Source organism: Amblyomma americanum, chromosome 9, assembly GCF_052857255.1.
Source record: "Amblyomma americanum isolate KBUSLIRL-KWMA chromosome 9, ASM5285725v1, whole genome shotgun sequence".
Lineage (NCBI taxonomy): Eukaryota > Metazoa > Arthropoda > Arachnida > Ixodida > Ixodidae > Amblyomma > Amblyomma americanum.
In genome coordinates this window covers 150,744,846-150,768,006 of record NC_135505.1, presented here as the reverse complement: position 1 = coordinate 150,768,006, position 23,161 = coordinate 150,744,846, and the positions used below count along the sequence as shown (strand labels likewise).

Sequence of the window (23,161 nt, the reverse complement as noted above, 5' to 3'; positions counted from 1 at the left end):
CGCCGCTGAGCGAGGCACCGCGGTGTCTCTGCAACGATGGCGTCGTGGCTGTGTAGCACAAGTGCGAAACATGTTCTGTACGAGGCAGCCATCCGGAAGCGAGCTGCTTGTAGAGTCAACAGTGTGTTACACTGCTGGCCCGAGACAGCTGAGGCCCATCCTCGGCGCTGCAGGGTGCCGGACTCGTCGGGGACGCGGGGCTCATGTTCAACCGAAAACGCACCCCTCTCGGACTTGACATGTTTAGGAGGGTGGCGAAGTGCGGCTGTCTTCCCTCCTCTCGCATCGGTGCCATAGGGTTGGCCACCAGGCACGCTTCCTTCATAGAACCCGCAGCTTGGTCACGTGACCACGCCGTTCGAAAACGCGAACGCCAACGGACAACGGGAGTCTTTCTCCGGCAGCGGCCGGAAGAGAGCAGCTGCTCGTTGAGCTATAGTCTGTACCTTCCAAGGGCCTGGGGCGCTCTTCTTTTGGGTAATATTCTCTAAATATAGGCCCAATTCCTAACCTCCACTGAGTCCGCAGCCCGTGCCGCGCAACAACCGGACAGCCCCACAAGCGAAAGGCCGCGTGACGTTCATTCGATGGGCCAACCGTGTAACAGCTACTCGCTATAAAAACACGGACGGCCGAAGGAACGAAATGGGCAGGTCCTTCCATTTTGTTCCTTCGACTGCCAAGGACGGGAGATGAAACCACTGTCCGCGTGTAGGGCGCACGAGAGGCGCTCCCTGACCGACGGCTGCAGGTGTCCGGTGTGCTCCTCAGTCTGACACCGTTCAAAGAATTATTGATGCTGACCCATCGGCGGCAGTCCCGGCTCTCCTCTTCGCGTACGCGATCAACAGAGGGCTGCCTCCTGCGTCCTTGAATGCGTGAGCACTGAACTGACCCGTGCACACGCTCTGGAAGGAACACTGTCCCGCGGACAATGGACGCTTCTTTGAATGCGGCCCCTCTTACGCTGTGTTCCCGCCTTTTCTTCTTCTTCCCTATCCTCGAGCTAAGACCTCCTTTCAGCGGTGCACACGAGCCGCATTCACGACAGAGCCCCCTGCCGGCCCGACAAAGCGGGGAGCTGCATATACTTCATCCCGGTAGTTCCTCGCCGCACTACCAATGCTGCGATGAGTGCACAGGCAACGTTCTGACGCTGCTGAATGTAGTGCCAGTATAAAATAATTCGTCGTTGTAGCGAGCACTGGGAACAACAGTGCCAAGGACAATCAGGAAACGTTGCGGATTTTCAGCGGGTCCTTGAAAGTGCATGCAGTTGACGTCTGGCGACCTTTCCAAGGAAAAAACAGCAGTGCCCCTCTTGCGGGCCTTTTCTTACTGTGTTCAGATTACAGAACAAGAATTTGGCTTGAAATTTTTCAGCAAAGCTACTCGTTAAGTTAATGGGTGAGACGTCAAAAGAGAGTTGTATAGCTGGGCGGGCAGGGCTAGGCAGGCAGCCCTGTAAACGCCCAGCACGGTAAACGGCAACGTGAACACGGTAACTCTCTAATACCGGAGTGTTAACGACACGGCAACATGTCAGCGACAGATGCAATGCAATCTGCGCTGACTGACGGACCTCACATGCGGCACGTATTCAAAAAGAAACGTCTACGCTTAGCGATGATTCAGCTGGCCGTCCGGGCACCCCGCAGACGCGCCATATAGCCAGAGTGCAAAAACACTCGGCAGCGTGACTTGTTCGGGGAGAAGGCGGAGCCGCACCAAAGATGATGTCGATGACTGTCCAAAGGCCTTGAACGAGAAGATTGGCTCAGCACACCCCCATCACATCGCTCGCCTGCCTACCAAAAGCGTGCTGCGCACCCCCGGCGCTTTGTCTCCCACTCGGGACTGGTTAGCTGTTTTCGCCCCTCTCCGCGTACTTTGCTCTTTGTCCGGATTCGGCCGCAGTGAATGCGAGGCCGCGACAGCAGGCACACGCGTGAATAGCTGCGCCACTGCCATGGTCACGTACCGTTTTGTACCGTGTCCCAACAAGCGGCCTTCGTTGAGGCCGGCGAGCAGTTGTAATTGGGACTTGTCTGGCGTTGGTTATTTTAGAGCCCTATGAATAGCGGGGAAAACTGTCACCACACACTGCGACCTCGGAGAAGCAATAGTTTATCCAAACGACCCGACATTAGGCCCCGGAAAAAGTGACTTTTTCAAAAAAAAGACGTGAACTGCTAATCCTGGGCACTCATCCAGGTTTCTATAGTAGCCTGAAAAACTTCCAGGTTGCACAAGTTCTCCAAGTTTTCAAGAAGACGGAAAAAACTACGGGCCGTAAGTGATCACGGCTAGTTCCTTTTGGCAAACGGCATCAATTTTACATTCACATGATGTGAACCTACGTCATTGTGACGTATTGTGTTCGCTGTAGCCTTTCAGGGGCACCTGGCGCTTTTGAAGATGTCATGAAGCAGATATTCGCTCGGGGACCCTCAATCTCATGTTGAAAAATATGGCTGGGGTTCATCGTGGCTTCAATCTAGTTACACGAGCTAAAGCTCCGTTAAGCAAGGACTCACTGTCTCAAACCAAATGTCAAGGTCAAGGTACCCAATTTTATTTTATTTTTTTATTTCAGTATACTGCAAGCCAGAGTTGGCCCAAGCAGGAGGGGCATACAACTAAAAAAATTTCTAAAAGAGCACCAGCTACAAAACCGCGAGTCTGTAAACAGGACACAAAACCAGAGTCATCAAACAAGATACTGGGAGCCATACAATAAGTTCTTGAGCTCCTTCTCAAAATTCCTAGACTTACATAGACCCGAAGGAAGGCCATTCCACTCCGCGGCAGTGTTCGGAAAAAAACTGTTCTTAAACCCACTAGTTCGCGCGAAAATTGGTGCTAATGACTGCTCATGTACATGACGTGTTCTCCTAGTGCTCGCCAGCTTCACACAATCAGGAAGATCTGCCTTCAGATTTCCAGACATGTAATTATGAAGCAGTACTAGACGGGTAACTTTTCTTCTTATTGCCAAGAACTGTAAATTACTCTTTCGAATTAATGCAGTTGGAGAGTCTATCCTTCTATATTTCCCATAAATAAAACGAACTGCTTTTCGCTGAACACGCTCCAGTTGAGCAATGTCTTTCTTGTTATGCGGGTCCCACACTGCTGCCGCATATTCAAGTCGGGACCTAACACAAGCCTTGTATGCAGTGATTCTGGTGCTCACGGGAGAGTTTCTGAGTTTTCTTTTAATAAACCATAATTTCTTTACTGCTGATGAGCAGATGTCAGCGATATGAGTGGACCAAGTAAGTTTGTTCGTGAGGGTTACTCCGAGGTATACTTATAGCTTTCTACTTCTAAAATGGGATGATTGTGAAGTATATAACTGTGAAATCTGGGCACTTTTTTCCTTGTGATTCTTAATAGTACGGTTTTGTTTGGGTTAATATCCATGCCCCAGCGCTCACACCAGTCCGCAATTGCTAATACAGTTTTTTGAAGTGACAAGTGGTCAGAATCACCTACTACCTCTTTAAAAACTATACAATCATCGGCAAACAGCCTCACCTCTACATCCTTTTCAACAATATCCACTAGGTCATTTACATAGATTAAAAATAACAGGGGTCCCAAGACACTGCCTTGAGGAACCCCTGAAGTCACATGCAGCATGTCAGAACAAAAGTCCTGGATTGCTACAAATTGCTGCCTATCTGTAAGATAGGCATGCACCCACTGAATTATAAAAGAGGGAAGTATGGTCGTATGATTACGTTGTCATACTACCATAGCTTGGGCCGTACCACCATGCAGTTAAGTTCGGTTTGACCTTGCATTGAAGGTCACTGTCTCATTCACACCCACATCGGAAGTTGTACCCCGAGGATATCTAGTTCACTATACCCGGGGAGTAGATGCTTTCGACCTAATAATGAATAAAAATAATTGAACAGATTGAATTAATTCGGCGGACGTGTTCCAGGGGAAACGGCGTTGGTGTGAGTCGCAACTGGAGACTACCGCGGTTACCTTCTAAGAGCACTGCTAGTGTCACCGGGGATTGTTGGGTGGGCGCTGTCGAAGATGCATTCCCACTTTGGTCACGGGATGCAGGCGAGGGCGCCGCGCCTTTGAATAGGCGCCTCGCGGGGATGGGGGGCAGGCATAATAATAATAATAATAATAATAATAATAATAATAATAATAATAATAATAATAATAATAGATGCCGCCACCGAATACGTTGGTTAGCGGTTAAGCGCAGGCTCTGTTAAGGCGCGTTTACGCTGCGGCGTAACACGCGCGCGCGCGCGCTGCACGGCGACGTCACGTCAGCCAAAGCGAGACCCTCTATACTCCAACTGCGCTTGACCGCCGACGCGTTCGGCGGCTTCGGAGCACTCTGACCGCACTGGCGGGGAGACTTGGGGCATGTCTCTATTTCGCGCCGAGTGCGCCAGCCGCCGCCGGCCCGTTCAGACTGATCCGACTCCGCGGCGAGGTGTGCGTTGTGACATAATTCAATAACTTCGGCAGTTGGGCGGAGTTGTTCTTTTCGAGCTCTCGGCTAATTTGATCCATTCACGGTACACATCTGAAGGTACATGCAAGTGGGCGAAAGAGCCCGATCCAGTGGACCCGTTGGATCTAGCGGAAGCCGTTGAAGCGTCGTGCGTCGGCTTTAGTTTCAAGGCGCCCACTTTAAACGCGACCGCCCTTGAGCACCTATCCGTATTTTGTGGCAATAAAATAAATAAATAACTTAACCCTTGCAACCGTGGGAGACCTCGACGCCGCCTGCTGCCCCGTGCCTGGCGCCTCGCGACTCCCCGCACTGGGGTTATGATATTTAGTTTGCAACGGCTGCTCACTGAGGAAGGGGAAAACGACCCGCCGGCGCCTAACCTAACCGTCCTCCCTCAAAAGCATCGCACGCTCTGTGGGGCTGAGGTCGCTGAAATGCAGGCCGGAGATTTTGCGAGAACTACGTCGTCGGGTTCGGGAACGGGATCCATCGCAACGCTGGCAAGACGCCGGTGCAAACGTAAACAGAGCAACGGTAGCGATCCCCGATAGATTCCTTCAACGTGCGGCGGCGGTAGCTTTCATTCCGGCAGCTGCTAGACGGCACCGCTAGCCACCAGAAATCACGGAGTCTCCGTTTACGTCACTCCGTCCTGTGACGTCATAAGAGTTCGTGTCGTCATAAGAGTTCTCGAGTTTGAATCGGAGCGGCGGGAAAAACTTTTTCAACTTCGAATCAAAATTTTTTTGTAATAAATGCATCTTTCGCTACCGGACAAGCGGCAACAAAGCCATGAAATGCCGAACTCTCAGATTTTGCTAACAAAAAAAAAATTTGGTAGGGTTCTCCTCAGTGTCCCTTTAAAAGCAGGCTACTTTCGCGCCGACTCTCCAGCACCCCCGGAACATGAACCCGTTGTCCAGCATGCGAAAGCGCATGTTTTCGGCTACGCCAACTGTAGCAAGTCTCTCATGCACCCGATGTAAAAGCAGGGCGAACGCGAACTGCCCGTCTCGCTGATGCGCGCCAAGTGTTCCGCATTTCAAGAGCCTGACCTTGAAGCTCGCGTCGGTGTGTCTCTCCCTCCTCCCTTAATGCTCTCTCCGCCCATCGAGAAAACCATGGAGGAGAAAACAAACGCAACGAGAGCGCGCGTCTTCTGCAGCACCAGAATGCCAGCAGAAAAGCAGAGCGTCAACACTTCAGGGCTGGTAGTACGCCACCCTTCGAGGGAAGAGACGCTAGCGGCGCTGTGCACGCCACGCCTTGTACCCAGTTGTACGCGCGTAGCGAAAGATGGCGCCACCGATGCGCCGGAGGCGCAAAGAAATGGGGCGGACACGCTTCCGAAGCTTGTCGCTCCGAGAAAGCTAGCGCCAAGCAGCGAGAGAATCAGGGAACAAAGTATGCAGGAGTGCAGCAAAACGCAGGAGGTACGGCGGAAACCCCTCTGCCTTCGGCTGCCTCTCTCTCACTAGTTTTGCGAAAAGAAAGGAAAAAAGTTCGCTGGGGTGCTCAACTGAGGCCGTGTTTGGCCTGGTCTTTTTGTCTTTTCCCGCCCTCTCCGAGACTGCTGCCTCACTTTTTCGCTTATTGTCTTTACCAGCCACCGTCACGCGCACCCTCTCCCAACGAATTCTCCGCTTCGTTTTGCGTACTTCTTTCCTTTCCTTCTCCGTTGTTTTGGCGCCCTTTCTTCCCGCCCGAGTCGCCGCTTTCCCCGCTTGGGGGAGCCGCGGCGCTGGCGTGGAAGCTTTCCGGCATTGTGTGGCGTACTCGCGCGCGCTCTGTTTTTCCCGCCAAAATAACGGCGCGAACGCGAGACGGCGACCGCCACGCTTGGCTGCCTGACCGCATTTTCCATTTATTCGTTTACAGCGCGCTGCTCACCGAAAGCGCTGGGTTGTGCTGTGACGAGCGCCCGCTTCGGTCTGTAGTTCTGCGCCTCCTCTGCGGCTGAGCTGCTGCGAAGCTTTTTGTGTTTGTTTTTCCACGTTCTCTTTTTATCACTGCCGGCACGCGGCCTTATCACTTTGTTTGCTACGCGAGAAACGACCAGATCGCGCTGGAACGATTATGATCATGCGTGACAGCCTCTACGATGTTCGGGATTTTTTATCTGTGCTTCGGGCTCCTTATCTTGAATGTTTCCAGCCATTTTAAAACAGCGTCGCTGTAGCGATGGCCATTCTGATTCTGACGATCGCCGAGTGCGCTGTCGCCGCCGCCAAGTTATTTTATTCTTTGCAGGCAAAAGAATTACCCCGCTAATTCGAGTGCTTAGCCAGCATGTCTGCGCCGACGTCCGTGCCTGGTGTCATCTTCACGTGACGATATTCAGCAGCACTGCCGCAACTCACAAAGCGCATATTCGACATATTCCTAGTTTCTCAGGAGAGAAAAGGTCTGAACGAGAAATGCTCGAACATGAAAGTACCGTACATAGCTATCAAAGCTAATCATTAAACGTAAGGTAAACGAGGATCGAGCAAGAGAAAGTTATGCATGGGCAAAAATCAGATGTATACCCATCAAGAGATAAGGAAGGCAATGCCATTATCAAAATGGACAAGATTTATATTATGCGCGCAATTCTGCATGTATATGCACAGCAGGAAAGAAAAACATGATGCTAATTCCAGCGTCATGACGTCAATGACATTACTAGCCTGGCGTCTTGACAGCCAATGGCGACGCCATACTTCATGTCGATAAATGCAGCGTGATGAGAATTATGGCTAAACAATTCATTTTGATAGCGAAAAACATAAGTGACAAAGAGAGAACGCATGCACGTGCCGTCTCGCACTGGTGTGGCGGGTGCCAATGGTCATTATTGATGCATGCAAGCACATACGTGCTTTCTATGTTGTTCCTGTGTTAGGTGCTGTGCAAGGCCTACAAGCTGAAGTTATTCTTGTCGTAAGCACCTCGTGAGGCGCAATAAACACGCGAACACACACGCACAAGAAAAAAAAAGCAAGCGATTGGTTGTTGCTACCAGATGTTAAGTGACACGGTCTCGAGCTCTGCAGCCCGTCGCATGGCGTGTTGCAGAGGCATCTCCACCACCCTTTAGAAATGAAATCTGCTCCCTCCTCTCGGGACGACACACTCACAATGCGCCGTTTATCTTGTTACGCAAAGAACCCCTACCAGCCAAACCGCTAAGTCGGTTCCCGCAGCGCGCGACGCAAGGCTGGACAAAATCAGTCCTAGCTTGCACACTAGATGGAGAACGGGTGTCGAAACGCATTAACCACTGCCGATCTTCCAGCCACCGACACTGGAGCCGAAGCCGACTCAGCCCAACAGTCCATCCCGAGAAGCTGAGCACCCCGTCAGCTCCGACGCAGAGGGCGGCGGCAGGATGAAACAAAGACCGACGGGCATGGTTGAGCTGGAGCAATACAATTAAGCCCATCGTCTCCTGGACACGACGATGGCCTCGACCTTCGTGCTCGATAAATGGCCAAAAATGTGGCACGGAAATAGGAAGCTGCAGTAACGGTGCCCACAGCACCACATTATGGCATATCATTTGAGGGCAGCTCGATGACTCTACGCCGCAGATAAGTGCGGATGCTTGACACAGTGAGCAGCGCGGAGGACACAGCTTGCGGGAACGAAACGGGTGCTGTGTCCTCGTCGTATACGCGCCGTTAATTGTGTCTAGCCACCAGCAACTCGCACGATTTCTTCTCTGCTCCGGAGGCACACTTCCGAGGCTTCGGGTGGACAGCTCCAGTGCCTGTAGAGAAAAAGTCGCACCGCCGCGCATGCATCTTAATGCACCAGCACCTTTCCATATATAGCGAAGATGATCCAGGTAAGCGTGACCTTTCCACGGGTGCCACCTGCTCGCGTGCCTCACAGCTCTTGTTGGCTTCCGCCACTGAACATCTCTGTGCTAGGCGCAGTCTCTGAGAGTCCACATCGCAGGCTGTTCTTGCTTCGATCCTAAGCTCACCATTGTTAAGTGCAAACTGAGAGGTGAATGGAATACGCAGTGAAGATCACCACCGCTAGCCGAGTTAAGAACTGTACTGCGTTGTGCACCTTGAAGAATGCCTCTTTACGATGTAAGCACCTGCCTTGTGTCAGGACCAGCACTAAACCAGCGAGTTGTTCGTACAGTCGATGTCATAACGTGGATGATTTTACCGCAACATTATTTCGTCGGCGACCTCTCCGTGGCGCATTTTTTTTCCCTTTTCCTGCTTTTCCTGGCTGCTTAGCCACGATCGATACTGTGTTGTGGACCTCCTTTGAGGGAAACCTTGAAACCAGGACCGACAGGCAGCAGTTTTTGGGGCAGGCAGTCGGAGGGCGCCTCGGGCGAAACAGATGGAAGGGGCAGATCAGTCGCGGAGTTTCTGCACAAAAAAAAACGGAGGCGCCCTCGGCCGGTCGAAAGATTAAGGTCTCCGGCCGTCCCACGCATGCGAGATCGCTAAGGTGCACTACTCACTAATCCAGCCACCGGTGTATATATCTATACTTTCACCCCCGCGATTGAATCTCGTAAGACTGCGCGAAGAAGAGCGCAGGACGCTGAAGCCATGCGTGCGGCTGGAAGAAGTATCTTCGGCTCGAGAGAGGGCGGCCGGTTTTGTGGAGTGGGCCGCCCCCCGCGATGCTGTTTTTCTGGATGCGCGCGGGCAGTACGAAGACGACCGCGCTATCTGCCGTCCAGCCGCGCGCTCGGAATACGATCAATCCCAAACCACGCGCCGGCTACGCCCTCTCTCCAAGAAGATCTTCCCGCGTGCGTGCTCCGGGAGGCGAGAGAGAAAATCCCCGCAGATATCGGCGGCCGAGTCGTCGTCAGCCAAGGACTTCGAGGTGCTTCGACCCTGCCGGCAGCGCGCGAGCAGAATTCAAGGCCAGCGTCTTCTCTTGGCCGCCTCCAGCCTCGCCTCGTTACAATTTACCGCGCTGCTGCTGCTGCTGCACGGGCTGCTTTTGCTACAGCAGCTCTGTCTACGGCTTGCCCGCTTCGTAGAGGTCGCTGCTGTCGGGGTAGTCGTTTCTCTTCTTTCGACCTAGCTGCGAACGAAGGGAGAGGGAAGAAGCGTGGGCCGCTGTGGCAGATGCAAATAGCACTCGTGTTTACACTCGAAGATTGCGAGGCCGCCTCTGCTCTTGGCGCAGAGAAGCAGCTCGTCGCGGTGTCGTGATTTGGTGCCCGCCGCGACACGCGTAATTTCACGCTGCCCGCCGCTGGTCAAAGCAGGCCTCGAGCTCGCTACGGGCTGGACGAGATCGCGGCAGTCGCCAGCCGCGGTGAGTGCGCCCGGACCTTACCCTTGTTCCACGCGGTGGAAGAACCTGTTCCCAGTTTTCCGCCGCTGGCTCGCGCTTCGAGGGAGCGCATTTCTACCGCGGTGCGGGAAAAGAAGGCTCTGTGTGCGTCTTCGAATCCTCTGGTGGACCCCTGCAAAATTGAGGGCGAATTCGGGCCGGCTGTTGACAGCGCGATTACACTGGCCAACCGAAGGGCGGAAACAACGTGAACGCATTAAACTGGCCGAGTTGATGTTGGTTTTCTAGATGCGTATATTTTCTAGCGAACCTGCATGTGCATAGACTACTCAAAATAATACAAGCAGCTAGTGTCCGGCTGTTGTGGCTATAGTCTCTAGCGGTTGACAATGGGCTAGTTGGTTCATACTTCAAACACTAGAAGGCAGCGCAGAGAAACGGCACAGAACACAGCATAAACACAGGACAGGCACTGGATACCAACTGTTTATTGCGGAGCCACCCCGCACGTTATAAAGCCATAATAAACCACGTGACAGCCAGGGAGCCAATGAAGCACGAAGCAAAGGGGAGAAGAAAAGTACAGTTCTTTCATCCACACGGCCAAAGGGCGACGTCCAAAACAAAAGTAACGGCGGGCGATCACCCAAGAACCACTAAAAACAACCGAAGCAAAAGTAAAAGCCATGTCACATACAGATAACGCGGCTAAACACAAAAAAAGCGTAATCAGGAGGCAAACCAAAACACGCTAAAATTCACTAAACGCATCACAGCAAAGGCAGAGTCAAACAAGCAATAAGTTTATGTGCTTTGAAGATGAAGCATAAGAAAGGATGCAGATATGCGTTGACGTAAGCATGTGCAACATAGAGGAAACAAACTTCAGGCACGATCCGGGAAATGCACTTCTTTTTCGTACAATGAAACTGACGGTGTGCTGACACGCGAGTCACCTACCTTCTCAATGTGATACGCCTCAATCACTTTGAATTTTGTTTGTCGTCGCCAGGAACCACGTACTCGCTAATAAAGGCTGACAGATGCGGTTAACGATGATTGCAGTGTTTCGGAAGATGTCCTCCGAACCTGTTTTTTACTATGAGGAAGTGCTCCGCCTATGTACACTTTGCCACAGGTTAGTGGTATCTCATATGCTACCCCGGTTCGGCAGTTTATGTAGCGGTTGCATGCCTCGTTGTGCGAGCTGGCTGTCTTTGCCTGTTAACGATCGCACATATTTTTGCCAGCTTGCGCGGAGCGGAGAACACGACCCCAACACTGTACCTTCCTGCTGTCTTTTTTCATGCTGTGCGAGATCTTGCGGAGGTAGGGGATGGCGGCAGGAAGGTACAGTGTTGGGGTCGTGTTCTCCGCTCCGTGCAAGCTGGCAAAAATATAGACAAAGACAGCCAGCTCGCACAACGAGACATGCGAACCGGTACACAAACTGCCGAACCAGGCTAGCATACCACTAACCTGTGGCAAAGCGTACATAGGTGGAGCACTTCCTCATAGTAAAAAACAGGCTCGGAGGACATCTTTCGGAACACTGCAATCATCAAACCGCATCTGTCAGCCTTCATTAGCGAGTACGAGGCTCCTGGCGAATGCTGCGTGAGTTGAGTCGATTCCAAGGCGAGGCAACGAATATCCGAGGAATCCAAAAGGAGCCCTCGAAACGTTTCTCGCGCACCTAAAATTGTGTGTACTGTATCTTGGAAAACCGCCTAAAACCGTGTGCGGAGAAATCAATCAGTGACGCTGCGCATGCAGTCGTCAAGGCCAAGCTCAGTCATGAAGTCGCACTCCACGCACGCCGTGACTCTGCGACGCCAATCGGCGGGAAACTGTGCGAAACTAACCCCTTTTCGCTTTAAAATTCCCAAAATGAAAAAGAAAACAGAAAACATGACACGTGCTTCTTCAGTTCGCTCGTCTTCAGGGGCGCAGCCGGGGGGGGGGGGGGGGGGGGGGGGGGGCTTCATTTCCCTCCCCGAATTTTTTTCGAACTGTCACGCACCGCTGACTAAAACAACCACCGGCGCCAGAAGTAATTATGTATTTTGTCACCTACAGTGTCTTTTTCGGACTAGAAAAGACATTGTGGCGCGAACATTGCTAACTCGTGTTGGATTTCGTGGCAACGCCCATGCACCTGGAGTCTTGTAATTCAACGGGCCCCATCCTAGCACAAACTTTCAAGGGCCTATCGATGGCTCGCTGTTGCGACTAAAATTTCGGTACAATTACTCGCAGTACATGACCGGTGACAGCTGCTGCTGCGCAGTACGCTGGAACGAAGGACAGCGTCATTGAGGTTTTTTCCCTGGCCGTTGCATATGTGCAAAAATATAAAGGTTCTTGAACGACAAACATTCATTAGAATATTTGTCCTCTACTGGCAAATTTCATGGCCTTTACGTTTTTTTTTTTTTCATATCAGCCGCATGCACTGCTTTGCTGGTTCCGGACCGATATAGTTCTAGACTTCGTGTGATATTTTCTTATTAAGTACGCAAAGGCATGGAAGCATTGGTATCAGTTATGCCTGCCACGAGTGAACGATAAGGGGATAGTTGGTATGACATGATTACAAGACATAAAACTGAGCAGGGGACAAGACACAGAAGAGAAGCAAACAGGACGAGCTCGTCCTGTTTCCTTCTCTCATGTGTCTTGTCCTCTGCTCAGTTTTATGTTTTGTTATCATTGCAGCCACGATTTTTAAGACATACGAGTACATTCTTTTATTAAAAAAAATACATATTTCACTTGTCTAGACAGTGCGTAGCGTGATCTAATACACAATGGCAGTACAGTTATTATTGTTGCGTTTGATCCTTCCACAAATTCTATGGGAGGCCGCGCTGCAACATGACCCTCCGCCCCCCCCCCCCCCCCCCCCCCCCCCGAACAAAATTTCTGGCTACGCCACTGCTCGTCTAGGATCCTGGAGCAACGACGAGCCACAGGAGCCCCGGCTATTTTCCAGCACTAAGGCAGCATTTGATTCAGGGATGGCCTCATGCTTTCCAGGGGAGCGCTTGTACAAGCGCATGAATGGAGGCCAAAGCTGCAGCCTGCTTGCTGCCTCGGGCCGTCGCCTGTTTCCATCGCAGCCCGCGCAGGAAAGAAGGTGAAAGCGGTGCTACTCGCTCCATTAATCGTCGCTGCCACCAGCTTGGTACACAGCGGCCTGAAGACGAGCCGCCGCTCTGCGCTCAGAAGCGGTCCGGCTCCCCCACCTTCCCGCCCTTTGTTTCGCTTCGGCCGGCTGCACGCGCGCAGGAGTGCGGCCACGGCGTGGCCGAGTAATTGGCGCGTGCTGGCAGCCCACACCCACCGGCGCACGCTGCACGTGTCGTGTGCCAATTGGCCTTTGCAATTGGCTTTCCGGCCGCTGTGCGACGAAGCGGGCTCCGGTCGGAAGCAGCGGGGGTCGGGGCTTGGCCCCCGATCCGGGCCACAGCGGTGGGCCAGCGTGGGAGTTCCACCGGGGAGACGCGCGCGCCCTGAGTGGGGTGAAAGGTGGCCACCCTCAATGAACGGTGGGCCACCTTGATGCGCCAGGGGTGAGTCACTCTGGCTGCAGCCTCGCTGTGGCCCTCCGGCGAACCGAAGCGTGCGGCGTCCAACGGCGATACTCGCTGATTGACAGCGCGCCATAACCAGCGCTGGTGTGGGAGCATCGGGATTAACGGCGCTTCCGATGACGTCACCGACGATCGGGTGCCCTCTGCCGTTAGGGGTGTTCCCGCAGGCGTCGGCCCAGCGGGAGGGTCGGGCGGCGATGGCGACCGTTCGGCCGCCGAGTTTATTTTTCGCCGCACTTTGTGCACAGCACATGGCGAAAAACGTGGGAAATAACCGCCCTCAATATGGCCTGGACAAACGCTCCCGGAAGGGAGCGAAAAAAAAAAGGAAGCCGCAACAACCCGCACGTGGCAGTGCTCAATGCGCTGATAATCAGAGGCGCTGTAAGCACCCGTCCTTTGAATGGAGACTCGCTAAACGTGTGCAAAGGACGATACTTCAGAACTTGGAGTCAATAATGTGCCATTACGGCTGCATGCATCGTGCACCCTGTTAACCTTCCGGGCCCCGACAGTGGCCTGCAACTCACATGGCAGATTAAAATTTATTTTGACGGAATAAGCGTGGCGTCGAGTTGAGTCACTGGAAAGGTTTCGGTGCACCGCATTCGTTTCCCCCGCGTCGCTGCAGCCCATTGTTGCCAGAACACCGAGAAAACTTCTGCAGATGATTTGCGAAGAGCGGCGCTCTTCCAAGCCTTTTGCATAGTAAAAAATGCGCCCTTAAAGGTGTAACACTAAAGAAGACACCCTTTCCACACCCTTAACTTTTCTTGTTCTTCGGAAAAGGGCGTGCTGAGCACGCCGATGCTAAGGGTGTACAGATGCTGTAAAACCTTGTTCAACTTTGAGATCGTTTGTAAATTAAGCGTGGTTTTAATACGCGAGCTTTCCAGCTTTCCATTAAAGGACAACTTCGGGTTTAATGCGATGTGCAGCTACGATTGCATGTGATTTCCGCCACCATAATTCGAGAATTAGCCTGATAAGCGTTACTGACTCCAAATGGGGGCTCGCTCAAATGGAGTATAAAAGCGCCAAGAAGAAGAAGATGATGATGATGATGAAAAAGTTTATTGAATATCAAAAAGGCTTAATTGTGTTACGGGAAGAATGATCGGGTCCTATAGTCCGGGACACCGTTGGTAAAAGCCGTTGCCCGTGACCTTTCGACGAGGCCTCGTTGTTCCTCGAGGTCCGAGCTGGGCAGGGTCGCCTGCCGGCACTGCCACGTTGGCTGATTTATTATGCCAATACTATTATTCTCCTGACAAGCCCATACCGTACGGTATAAGTCTGTTTTCTGACCATAAAATTTGCACTGCGCCGGAAAGGAATCGTGCTCAATGGCGTGAAGCATAACTAGATTTCTAAACGGCATAGTTTGTAGCCGTCGGAGGTGACACTCTTATGATTTATTAAGTCCTTTAGCGGACCTCTGGAGTGTCTGTCTATCAAGGCGCAAATGCTGCAGCATCTCTGAGTATGTTGTTAACGGGAGGACCCAGAAGGATTCCGGGGAAGAAAAGTCCGGGCTGAAGCGTGTGCATGCTAGTTTCCTTCCATTCCCTATAGTGACCCGCGCCAGCTCCTTCCGAGCAGGTGGAGCATTGCATTGACTTATAATTTTGCAGGCCAGCGGCGTGCTTCCGTCACGCATATAATTTACAAGCCGCCTGGGAATCAGTAAAAGCGCGAAGGAATAAGTATGCGCTCCAAGGGCAAGCATAGGGCGCACGGCCGTGATTTTCTTTTAAGTTGCTCTGTCGCCTCGGTATCCCTCACTTCACTGATGCATCAGCCCCGTTGTGTTCCCGTGGAATGAATACGTGGCGTACGCTATAGCATCGTGTTGCTGCGCGAACGGCCTAGGATCAGTTTTTGGCTTTTCGAATATGTTAAAAAAAAATCACAGATGCCTAGTAATTAGCTTATGCTTTGGCAGTGCGATAGCATTAGAAGGAATTGATTCCTTTACCGGAAGTGACGTCACTTCCCTCCAGTCAATGGGAATTATCCGGCCTGGTGACGTCACTTCCCTCCATGTCCAAAGAGTGAACTTTAACATCGACGTCATATTTTTCCCAATGAGGCTTTTAATAATAACGCATTAAAACAAAAACCTGCAACATGCGAACATTATAAATACAACTCTACTCTAAACATTTGCATATGCAGATACGCAGTGAAATACGTATATATCTGTATAATAATCATAGACAGATCGTCGGCAGCTTTTCGTAGGGACTGTTCAGCTTCCGTCCCCTTTTAAAGCTGACGGTATTTGTGAAATTGTAAAAATAATCACGACCTGTGAAGCTGCAAACCAGTCGGTCGGAAAACGGTGCAACTGTAACTGCCATCACACCCCATACTACCGGTGCGACAACCATGCGCACTTGGCACCCATTTTCGCTGGTAGGAGTAAAACAGCGCATAAAAATGAGGCGACGACACAAATGTAGACAAAACAGGCGCTACGTCCACCTTTGTGTCGTTCCCGCTTTTCTGCGCTGTGTTTTACAAGGAAAGCCCACTCGCCCAGCCTTCCACTAGGGTGCCAGTTATAGAAACGAAAACGCACCGTTGAAGGGGCCATGAAGTGGTATTCACTGAGGTTAAGAAAAGCACACGGCCGATCAGTATTTCATCACTTGCCACCGCACCGCAAAAATTTTGTCGGTGACCCCTGGAGGCGGCCGCTGGAAGGGGGAGGGGTGTGCGGCAAGAGTGCGGTTCTACTTGTCCCATGCATTTTTAAGACTCGTGTCCAGCTTTCCTGGACGTCAGAAACTATAGTAGGATACAGATAAAGAGGGCAACAGCAAACACCGAGTCTCATGACGTTGCGGCTATTCCCATTTCATGGCTGGCTCGCCATTCGCTTGCGATTTCGCACCAGGGGGTTAAACCCGACGTCATGAGGACGGCACAATTGGCTGGAGGGCCTTTATTTGAGTTGCTTAGCCGCTGCCTTCTTGACTAGTATCCGACTCGACTACAGCACCATCTGTTGGCCGCTAGTAGCGAACACCATGTGATTCAATGTGGATATTTTAAACATCAGAAAACTGGACAGTCCCGAGAGATTCTGCGCGAACATATTGGTTATCACGGCCGACTCTCAGACCTCCTCGCTGTAAAATCAGGCCTATAAAGTGCTTCCTATGCTGACATCAACTATTTCCTATACGGACATATAGAAAATCAATAAGTTCTACCCAAAGGTTGAAATTCCAGCTGTGATTTTCAGTGTTCAGCACCACGCGGCATGTGGTGGCAGCCACGTGAGCTATAGAACCGTTTCTCCAGATTTCCCGGGCTTGTTCTGCGTCGACAAAATGGGGATTTTGGTGTTTTCTTCCACAGAAAAATTCTCGTTCAGGGAAAGCGGCCATCCCGTTTAGAAGCTAGACAACCAAGCATCTCTCCTCGTTCGCGCTGTGCAGCTTGTGATTACGCCCAAGTAGAAGAGGCGCCTCCTTTGCAGCGCTTCAGCCGCTAGCAAGAAGGCAATCTTTTCTAAGAGGGCTTCTGATGACCTAAGCCCCGGTTCCGAGATTCAACTGCGTCTGCGGCGAGGCGCTGACGAGGCGTGGGCTATTTTATATATTTACTTTTTTCCCTGAGATTTCCACGAGCGACATTGTTTGAACGGTGGGAATTAGGCCAAATATCGGGTGTTAACGTGAGCCTTTAGTGGCGTTTGTGAAGTGCCCGAGGTGGCTGCAGCGTTCGGTCATATTCGGCTTCCCAAGACCAACTCCGCGCGTCCCCAGCGCGGCCCAGATAGCGCCGGACGTGGGCCGCATAATCGACCGGAAGTCGTTAGCGTGCAGCCGGAAGCGTCCTTGTGCAAGAGCGACCGGAACCGCTTCGCGTGACGCGATGCCGACAGCGCACGCCAGCACGTGCACCGCCGAAGGGTTGCCGCGGTTTCAAAGGGACGCCGATGACAGCCCCGTCCAAACTCCCGATGGCCGAGTTTTTTTGCGACTGTGTGTCTTCAGCATGCTGAAGGACGCTTATCCACCAGCGAACGCCATTTCCCGGAGCTTTGTTTTGCTGGCGCGCCGCTCGTCTGCACCTGCAATGAATGTGCGACGTTCACGCGAGCGAGCCGAAGGCAGCAAGTGGAAGAGCCAGCTGTGTTCTCTTAAATCTAAGACTCGAGTTTTACAAACGGCTCCAGTAGTTTTGTTTCATTTCACTTCATTTTTATTTCCTTAAGGGGTGGGGTTAACATGAGGAAGCAAAACATTCTTTCATGATGACAGGTGGGATGTAACTTTTTCTAGGCAGGTTGATGGACAGGTGATGGCTGCAATTTCATGGGGAAGGTCGTTCCAGTCGCTTGCTGTTCGGAGGAAAAATGACTTGGAAAATGTAGTCGTACGGGCACGTTGGCGTAAAACTTTCAGCGGATGACCAATGCGGTGAGACTTGCGTGATGGCGGTGCGCAGATGTGTGGCTGCTGTTTGAGCTGGGAATAATAACATTTGTGAAGTAGGCACAGGCTAGAAATACGGCGACGGAGGGAAAGACATATGTATGACTGGGACTGTAGCTTGAGAGATGAAACACTAATATAGGATGAGTATGAGCGGTGAATGAAACGGGCGGCTCTGTTTTGCACGGCTTCTAATGAATCAATGAGGTAAACTTAAATTATAAGTTATAAATTTAGTCCCGTTCATTGTTGTCAGTTTAGTTCCGGAGTTCAGCTGCCAGTTCAGTTCAGTTGGGACTCTCGGTTTCTAAACAACAAAGCGGTTCATTTATTTCTCTGTGTTATTTAATGGCTATAGCTCCGTTACCTGCTCCGTTATCGCGAGAATGTTTCTGGAATAGCCCTCACGCGCTTTTTCTTTTTCTTTTTGTTTGTTTCAGGGCCATCTTAGGATACTCATTTGCGCCTGTTTTCTTTTTTTTTCCCATCTATTCCCTTCCCCGGCCCGTCCAGTGCATCTTGACCCTCATCCGGCATCGGCTCAGGAGGTTGGCGCAGCAATCAAGGCGCCCAGGTCTCCCGTACGGATTCCTAAGTGCACCCTCTCTGGTCTCTCGCTGCAGGGCAGGCGGCGAAGTACGTGTGAAGCAGCTCGCGAATCGAAGCAGTGGCTGCACCAAGCCGACTGGCCTCACGCAACCTCCGATGCGCCTTCCACTCTGTAAGGCGCAAGAGTGCGAACACATAAACGGCGCTGCCCGGAGACGGCGACACGCGCTACGGAAATGCAGGGGAAAACAAGCGGCGTGGAAGGTAGAGTATAGATAGGGTTGGAGCAATCGGGTGAAACAGGACAGCACATACTCATGAATATAAGAGAGGATAGGAACCGCGAGGATTAGACAGCACACAGGAACCGAGCAGCGGATAGCTCGGATTGTGCAGAGATGGAAGAGGACCGAATAGCACTCATAGGTTCTGGAGTCTATAGCTGTAGCATACTTAGATCTATATCGTTGCATACATTGTGCACGTCTACAGTTCTCGCGCAAAAAGAAAACTATGTCCTTTGTGTTTGATGCCATCTGCCGTCAGCCTGCCACAATTATTTATTTACATGTTTCCTTTTTTGGTATACTGTGACATTCCTTGTGTGCTACGAGGATCCACGTTCGACGGCGCGGCGTAGACGGAGACCCAGATGACAGGCATCATCAATTACCCCAGCCATGCTCTTTGAGTGACGACCAGAACAACCGGACCCGCCGCCGCCCCGGGGGAACAGGCTTTATCCTCCCCAATTTCCGGGCACATTCCAGGACAAGGGAGCTGTCAGCGGGCCAGAGCGCGCCGTACCACAGCCGACGCTATGCGCTACCGCGAAGACAACATTCTTTCCCTCCTTCCCCTTTCGACGTGGGCTATCGCCGGGAAGGCACCCACAGCTTCCCGCCGTGCCTCGTGAACAAAAGCGCATTCCCAGAAGGGCCGTGACGGACACCTGTCATGGCGGACAGGCAGTACTCGCCAAGAATGTGGAAAGACAGGCGCTAGTGAATTAGCTCCGAAGAGAGAGCCTGTGTATACTCTCACTTGAGAGAGAGTGGTGGCGTTTTTGTTGTTTATTTAGTTTGTATTGTTAACAGACTCTGGGTTCGAGGCTAAGCCCAACCCAAGGGGTGGTCCCCATCTCGCATGTTATTTTGGATTGGAGAATTGATGCTTTGGGCGGGCCACTGGAAATGACCGCCCTTAGTCCTTTGTTAATCAAGTGCTTAAAAGCACATGTAAACGGATGCAGTCCAGTCTGAGCTGGGGCTCCATGCTTAGCATGTAATGTGATGCTACTTAGGCACTAACCTGCCCGGTCGATGAGTAAAGTAGTGCAAAGTTTGTTCTTTTGTAAATTCAGTTCTGCTTTTTCCAGTTTAACTCTCTGTATATGTATGTTGTAAAATTATGCTCTGCTGTCATCATCTACAAGCTCGCCTCCTGTTCATCTTCCAAGCCGAACGACACTAGAGGAAGGGTTTGTGAACCATCCTCGAAGAAACGGACGACTATTGAAATTCTACTGCAAGCACGCTCAGGACGACATCGTTCGCCAAGAGGGCCTTCAGCGCCGAAGCCCGTCGGCGTGCAGCTTCTGCCAGCAACCGCTCGAGCCCAACTCCGGAGCCACTCCATCGCCCCCATGAAGTCGTCGGCACGTAAGCTCGGACGCCCCAGCCTCTGATGTATAACCTTAATCATGTGTAATTATTGAATATACCTGTTTGTTTAAACTGAGCCATACGGTGTCTCTTTGCCTCTCCGTCCCGTGTGGACCTGCGCATTATGGGGGTCATCACAATACTGTGCATGTGCACGGGCGCAGGTTCATGTTAAGCCCACTATATGTTTTTCGCCATCCAGCTACACATCTGTACGTGGTGTCAAATAAACATGATTGATTGAGCGAATCGATCGATTAATTGATTGATTGGTCAACTTATTTATTTATTTAGTGGCCGATTGCGACGTATTAATTAATTAATTTACTGGTTGACTGACTGACCGACTGACGGACCGACTGACCGAGCGACTGGCTGACTGAAAGCTGCCTCGGTTTGGTTGTTTTGCGAATAAAAGTTTCGCACAACAGGAGCCAAAGATCACAGACAACATTACGAAGCATCGCAAACTGTCACAGATGACGATATTCAGGTCAGTGTTGCCACCGCCCTTCAATACATTTTCACCCATCACGAAACATCCCCGCGCTGTGCCTAACTATATGTCGCATGGTCATTCTATTTCAGAACGCAAGTTAACCGCTAGGTGTCCACAACGTGCTTCGCCTACAACACCAGTTCGAGCTGGTCCTCTTATTTATTTATTTATTTATTTATTTATTTATTTATTTATTTATTTATTTATTTATTTATTTATTTATTTATTTATTTCCAGTACTCTCAGGGCCTGGAGGCATTACTAAGAGGAGAGGTACATAAAACCGGCAACAATTTTCTTGGTGGATATATACCGACGGAGGCAGGGAGGTGGTTCCAGTCATTTGCAGTGCGTACTGCGCGGAATAAGTGGATTAACACAAAGGCTGGTTCGGCAGTGCGGGATCCCTGTCTTGCGGCTGTAGTCAATGCGTGAAGGTACGCACAAGGTGGAGGAGCGAATGACTGGACTTTGAGAATAGGGTTAGTGTAATAAATCCCGCGAAAAAGGCTTAAGCGAAAATATTTACGGCGCTCAGAAAAACTGGAAGACCAAGGGTTGCTTTTATTACAGATACGCTTGCTGTTCGAGAGTAATTTGAAACAACAAAACGGGCGGCAGGGTTCTGAATGGACTCTAAGCTGCTAACTGAAGTTACCTGATTAGGATCCCAAATAGGGCACGCATATCATAGTTTCGGTCTTTTAATGTTCTGTGTACAAACTCAGCGCCGCTATTTGCAGCTATAGACGAAATGACGGCGCAAGAACCCGATAGTGCGGCTAGGCTGGTTAAATACGTGGCTCACGCGCATTTTCGACGATATAGATTGTGTGTTGTGTGGACAGACAGATTTATACGAGGAAATAGAAGATAACGGAGTGTTATTAAGAAGATACCGAAACGCGTGCCATCATGAAGGCGGCTAGAAATGCACAAGTATTTTCACTTAGTTGTGCTAGTCATCATGAGCCAGTCACTGCACCATGAAGGAACTGCGTGTAAGTCAGATTGTAAACATGGTTCATCACAGGGATCAGTAATTAAATGATATAAAACACAATCCGCTGCGAAAAGTCATAATTTCGAACTTAGTCGACATGTTGGTGACGGTTGGAAAGAAAATATTTAATCAAGTCCTAATAGCTGATCGTCGATATATCTTGACAAGAAGGAGCCCAGGAGATGTTCGAATGAGGATAACAGAGGGGGGCAAAAATTTAAGGGGGTTGAGCCGCGGAAAACAAAGGATCACAAAGTGACACTGGTATAACAACTGGTTGATTAACACTCTAAAGTAGCGTGTTGGCATCACTACGTGACGTAAGAAAGAAAGAGAATCACCGAGTGGCTGCAGAACAGAGCGTGATAGGGCGCTAGGCTTAGCGGCACCGCCCGGGCGCAATGTGCGTGGTGCAACCTCCACACGCGCGCCGGAGTTGACTTTCGAAGCTGCGACAGCCATTCTGCGCACGCAGGGCTTCCCCGAGGCAGAGGTGCAACACCTCGAAACTCGGACAATCTGAGCGGACAACGTTGCCGATACTGTTTACCTTCATTTAGAGGTCCTTACAGATAGGAAATTATAAAGAAAGAAATGTATGCACAAAAACAAAGAAGCATAGCACAACGAAGCATATACGTGTATGTACGATATGTACTATATATTTTCTATACCCTATACAAGATGACGTATTTTCTTTAAGTACGGAGTTTCTGAGGAAGTCTGTATCTTTCGTTTGTAGCCGTATGACTGCGCTTGGGTGGATGCCAGTGAGTAATTACTCCCTCATTATAGCATATATAAGACAACTCACATATCACTATGAAGCTACCTTCCAACGAAAATAATGTGAAGCTTCAAATGCACACACGCTCTCATGTGGATATGATTTCTAGGAATAATTGTTAAGTTCACTAGAAAATGTTCCAACATTGGAACTCGAAACTATTTTCACTGCCCTATACAGTTGTAGGACTAGCGAGCCCTCAGGCTCTCAGAGAGGGATCTCAACCGCCCTTAACTGTTGCGCTGCAGCGGGTAAACCTTTTTCTTTTTCTACAGCAACAGCTGCTAAGGGCGCGTTTCCCTCTTCTGCAGCGTCGGTGTAACTTAGCCTGTCGCTTACTGGGCAGTATGCACGCATGACGTCAGTGCAACGCGCCACGCTCAGTGCTCCGAAGAGTGACGGTTAGTGAACAAGGGCGCCGTAGTGCTCCAGAAACGTCTTTCTATCTTTGCTCCTTTATTATTTTAATTATATTTTTGTCTTTATTTATTTTTAGTTTATCTTTGATGACCTTGGCCAGTGACCATGTACTCCCGACCAGAGTGACGTCGCTAGAGAGAGCAACGTCACGCACATTTTACACAGAAGAGGACAAATCAATAAGGAACAACCTATCTTGCTCAAGAGCGGCAGCGCTTGGGCTAGTCGGTTAACTATGTTTGGATCGTGAAAGCGCTCACAAAGACAAGGAGGCAGAGCGAGACAGCGCACGTGTGTCCGTCTCTTTCTGCCTCCTCCTCTTTTTGAGCGCTTTCACGATCTTGACCCGTGTCACGGGCACTGCAGACAAAGAGGGGTCACGTTGCACAGTCGTAGCCGTCCTTGGAATTTCTAATCACGCGAGATCTT

General features: G+C 50.9%; 1 protein-coding gene across 1 annotated transcript in view; it reads right to left on the bottom strand.

Moving 5' to 3' along the window:
* LOC144104883 (isobutyryl-CoA dehydrogenase, mitochondrial-like) overlaps positions 1-23,161 on the bottom strand; it is a 119,862-nt gene that overhangs the window by 38,754 nt on the left and 57,947 nt on the right. The gene's annotated exons all lie outside the window — the stretch shown is intronic.